We start from the raw sequence: 5110 nt of genomic DNA, 5'->3' as shown, positions 1-5110 counted from the left end.
GTTCACTCTGCACAACACAAGCCTCTCGTTCTGTGTATGTATCTGTCCTCTTTGCAGGGGCCAGAATCCTCTGGCCCCATTTATAGCCAGTGGAGCTCCACCCATTCATTGACAGGGCTGGCACTGAGCAGATAATCAGTGGCTTAAAGGGGACGTTCAAGAACACAACCATTGTAACACACAACATCACATTAAGACAGTAATACAAAAAGGGAGAACAACATTGCATTAACAGATAAATAAGGCCATCATGCAACCACAAAAAAAGAAAGAAAAAGAACACTTGACCCCCGTACACATGGGTAGCCTATATACTGTACTGTAGCCTAATCTACAGCAGGCCAACAATGTCTTTCTGGAGTTACGGTATATGCAATATTAGTTTGTGCTTAATCAAACAGTGCTTTACTGGCCTTGTTATGCAAGCACACTTGTGAGATGATTTTGGAGCGCATGCGGTGATGCGGCATATATGATATTATTAAAAAAAAAGGCATAAATGGACTGCACGCCTTTATTTCCAAGTGACAATGACAAGCATACAGCTTGCCTATTTGTAGTAAGTACTAGCAGGCTGTAAGGCTTAATCATTCACCATTTAAAGAAGTGCTTAGACAGGTTTTGACAGTTTTGACAGTTCAGATAAAAGCGAGATCATTTTCGGGGGTCGGGAGGACGGGACCGCGGCGTGCGTCGCCAACACATACCAGCACACATGCAAGCGGCAAGCCTTCATCCATATGTTTATGATTCGTTCATCAATGATCAAATCACTACATAAACGTTGATTATGACTGCCTTGACGACATGATAGCCTATCTCTCATGCAGGCATCACTGAGTCATCCACAGGACTTTAATATCACAGCAGTGCGCAGTATCACGCCTTCGCCGTGCACTGCGCACGAATGGGTAAAATGTATATAGGCCAGCCTATACAAACTAATTCCATTCATGGCGATGCGATGTCGATGTACGTGTCATGTAGTTGCGTGCGTGCCTGCGTGGACATGACAGCAAGGCAAGCGAGGTGAGAGGGAAACAGACAGGGTAGGCCTACAACTTTATTTAATTCATGCAAGGCACGGGAGAAACTTTTTTCCATGGTTTCCATGGTTCCCACAGGTCGTACAGGTCGTATTCAGCCGCAAAAACGAGGGCGAGGCTTGATTTCATAGGGCGTGCCAGATAGATTTCAGCCGTCACATTTATTAACGTCAGAACGAAATTAAGGAAGGATCAGCTGTTTGCGATCACTTTATAAATGCCGTGGCGACGTGGGTGTACTACGAAACCTGCACTCGAATCTGTGGCAGATTTTACACTCGATTGATAAATGAGGGCCTATGATCCTATAGTTTACAAAAGAATTGTATACATTTCAGACATATGCCTATATGATAACTTGTGAAATGTGACGTTCTGATATTGCATGATGAATAGCCTACATTTACTTTCCAAGTTTCCATACCACTATTTTGAATTCCTAACTACTTGTAACAGAGCATTATGTACAAATAATACATATTGATGATAATAATAACAATGTCACTCAAGTAACTTATTCAATATCATTTTGAAGTGGGCTTCTATAACTTGTAGTTGTAACTCGTACAGAGAGTACATCTGCAGCATCGATACTTTTACTCCAGTAAAACATTGCGAGTATACTTCTCCCCCAGAATCCCCACCCACCAAACATTCAAGTCATTATTTTTAGGTAAAAAAAAATAGAAAATAAACTCACCTCGTCCCATTTGATGAACTTGGTGCCTTTCTTCAGAACTTCGTGCACGGAAACAGGTTTGAGCTGCAGAGCGTGCACGCCCGGCTTGGCCCCGGCCATGGCTGCTCTGGTCTGGCTGGCTGGCTAGGGCTCACCCCGGGCGGGGACGCCTCGAACCCCGGCTACAGCAAGCGGCAGGAGTCGGTCTCCTCTCCCGTCCGGAAAAAAGAAGAAGAAAAAAAATAGAAAAGTAGAAATACTCTAAATTCCTCCCCTTGTGAACTGAGTGAGTGGTGTTGTTCACTCACTTCTTGTTTCTTTCTTCCCCACTCCCGTGTGTCTGGGTAACATGCCATTGGTCCGACCTCCCATTTGTCCGACCTCCCATTGGTCCGACCTCCCGTTTGTCCGACCTCCCATTGGTCCGACCTCCCGTTTGTCCGACCTCCCATTTGTCCGACCCGGAATTATTTATATATATAGGCCTATATCTAAATCTAAATCTAATTTAACAAAATAAATCATATAAATCAAACATTAATAACACAACAATGGATACACAGTATAAATGAAAAAGTAAAAATACATATTAGTAGAAATGTAAAGTGTATGTGTAGTGTGTTTGGAAGAGACTGACATTGAATTGATGTGATTCATCAAATGGTTTTAAGTTCATATTTAAAATTATTTAGTGAAGATAGACTTTGATGACATCACAGTATAAAACATAGAAGTGTGCGTGGTTTTCTGGACTCACTGAAGAAATCGACCATTCAACTATTTTCCCAAAAATATTTATTCATTTATTAAAAATATATAATTAAATGTATACAAATATTTATATCAATTATTTTAAGCCTAGAATCAAGCCTTCCAGGATCCTGGTGAATCATGACCATAAAACCTCTGATTCTGTGAATAAATGAAAATGAAAGACTCTAAACAAAGAGCATTTGTAGTAAATCATATATTTAAATATGCAATATTGTTGTTTGTTTGTTTTCTCACAGAATCAGAGGTGTTATGGTCATGACTCACCAGGATCCTGGATGGATTGAGTCTAGGCTCAGAATAATTTATATAAATATTTTAGTAAATCTCTAAGGGAGAGTTTTCAGCTCTATAGCTGTTCCATAGCTGCTCCCCACTGTATTACACTGTACTATGGCTCCCCCTAGTGACCGTTTATGGTACGTGCACAGTGCACGCTCCAGGCTCCAGCAGGGCAGAGCCACAGAGAGACTTACGACATTGAGGGGGCAGAAAACAGCCTGGTCACGTGGTTCATGTTCTCGCGCGAGCCCATAGACTCCAATGCATTCCGTAAACTCCCGCGGATGCCCCGTGAACAGAGTTGTCGTTACTCTCTCTCACTTTATATGGCTCTGCAGCAGGGCTAGTGCGCATGCGCACAGACCTTGCACAGTAGTCCTATGTGCGTTCACACACAGCTAGCTGTTAGCCTGTTAGAAAACACTTTAATAATAATACTAAAAGGTTTGAAAACAGTGTGGTCGTTAAGCAGCTCAACGCTGAAACACAGCAGGTAAGATTAACTGATTCACCTTGTTTTTACTACATTTATCTTTTATATTATTGACTTATCTTTTAACATGGAGCAACACGACGAGTATTTCTCTCATATCTGCTTGTTAGTTATAAATTATCCTAAACAAGCAGTAGTTAATACTAGCAGCAGTAATAATATTGTAACTTGTTATAAACAAGCAGTAGTTAATACTAGCAGCAGTAAAAATATTGTAACTTGTTATAAACAAGCAATAGTACAGAACGCTGCGCAGCAAGCCGACGCAGGAGGACGTCCAACCGCGGGCGTTCGTGGTGAGATGCCACTATCTCCACGACTAGGAAATGATGCTAAAGAAAGCCGCGGAGAAGAGGGACTTGACGACAGCCGACGGGGATAAAATCCGCCTTCAGCAGGACTTCACACAGGCAGTGGCCAGGCGGCGCGCGGCCTTTTCCGAGGTCCGCGGCCTACTTCGAGGCAATGAAGGAATACGGTACGGGATCAAATTCCCCGCTACGTTCACAATAACGATGGATGGCAGGGAATCAACCTTCACTGACCCGAAAGCAGCCAAGGAGTACGTCATGAAGAACGTGGTGCGTAAAAATATATAGTGGTTTAGTTTGACAAGAGTTTCAGCGGGCTAGCGGTGGGCAGCTATTTTAACTGTTAGCAGCTATATTGCTAAGTTTAGCCACAACAGTGTATGGACTCCATGGACTCCAAGGACTACAGTTAACATGGCCACCACTGTTGAACTCTGAACTACTGTGTATAAACTACATTACAAGATGGCGGCTGTTGATGGCGCGAAAGACTGGTTTCACTACAATTAAAATGGCGGTAGTCGTGCCGTTCGGTTTCGGGAACTACAGTTTAAACAACTACAGAATGTTGGCTGACGGCAGTGCGATTGACTACAATTAGTAAAAACTACAATAACCATCACGATGTTACTGCCTGCGGCCGGGAGGACAACAAAATGGAGGCAGTCGAGAGTTTTTGCTCAGTAGGCTGTGGTCTTTAGTTATTATTTATATATTTTTGTTTGTATCAAATCAAATCAAATCAAATTTTATTTATAGAGCACATTTTCAAAGATCAGGAGGCCAACCAAAGTGCTGTACAGGAAACATGACACAAGTAACAAAGTAAAACAAAATCAAAGCAACACAAAAAGTACACAGGTTACATTACAAAATCAAAGCAACACAAAAAGTACACAGGTTAATTAGGTCAAACATTGAAAGCCAGGGAGAAGAAATGGGTTTTTAGTAAAGGCCTCTAAGGAGGGAGCAGACTTAATATGAGGGGGTAGAGGTAGACAGTTCCAGAGTTTGGGGCCAGCCACCGAAAAGGCACGGTCACCTCTGGACCTGAGATTGGAATTGGGCACAGTCAGGAGCCGCTGGTCAGCTGACCTCAGGGCCCTGGATGGGGTGTAAGGGACCATGAGTGACGATAAATACAGGGGAGCCAAACCGTGTATGTATGAGAGATGTGTTTAGGATTGTTTTGGGTTATTGAATAAGGTTTGCATTAGTTACATTAGTAATAGGCTAGGTTAGGGGAAAATGTATTGTGTCATGGTTCAGACAGTGTTATATTTTATATTCTTGAATTCACTACATGGTTGTACCCCCCCCCCCCTCCCCCTCCTCCTCTCCCCCCCAACAACAAGAGCTGTAATTGCTATTTAATGGTGTTGTCTACAGGCAACCCCCCACCGGACCCGAACCCCCCCCCCCCCCTTTTTTTTCTGTCTTTGTCATGTACAATTGTATTGTACTGTTGTTTCTTGTTATTAGTATTTCTAGATCAGCTAAGGACAATGGTATCAGTGTGAAGTCCGCA

At 42.7% G+C, this 5110-nt stretch overlaps 1 protein-coding gene across 1 annotated transcript in view; it reads left to right on the top strand.

Moving 5' to 3' along the window:
- Positions 1-3205: 3205 nt before the first annotated feature.
- LOC308335347 (uncharacterized protein) overlaps positions 3206-5110 on the top strand; it is a gene marked incomplete at its 3' end in the record, with an annotated part of 92776 nt that continues 90871 nt past the window's right edge. The window contains exon 1 of the mRNA XM_080792367.1: positions 3206-3271. The remainder of the gene's footprint in view (positions 3272-5110) is intronic.

Source organism: Protomyctophum bolini (assembly GCF_963924005.1).
Source record: "Protomyctophum bolini genome assembly, chromosome: 20".
NCBI classification, from domain to species: domain Eukaryota; kingdom Metazoa; phylum Chordata; class Actinopteri; order Myctophiformes; family Myctophidae; genus Protomyctophum; species Protomyctophum bolini.
Note: the sequence above shows the minus strand (reverse complement) of the source record. Positions and strands in the feature narration are given on the sequence as shown.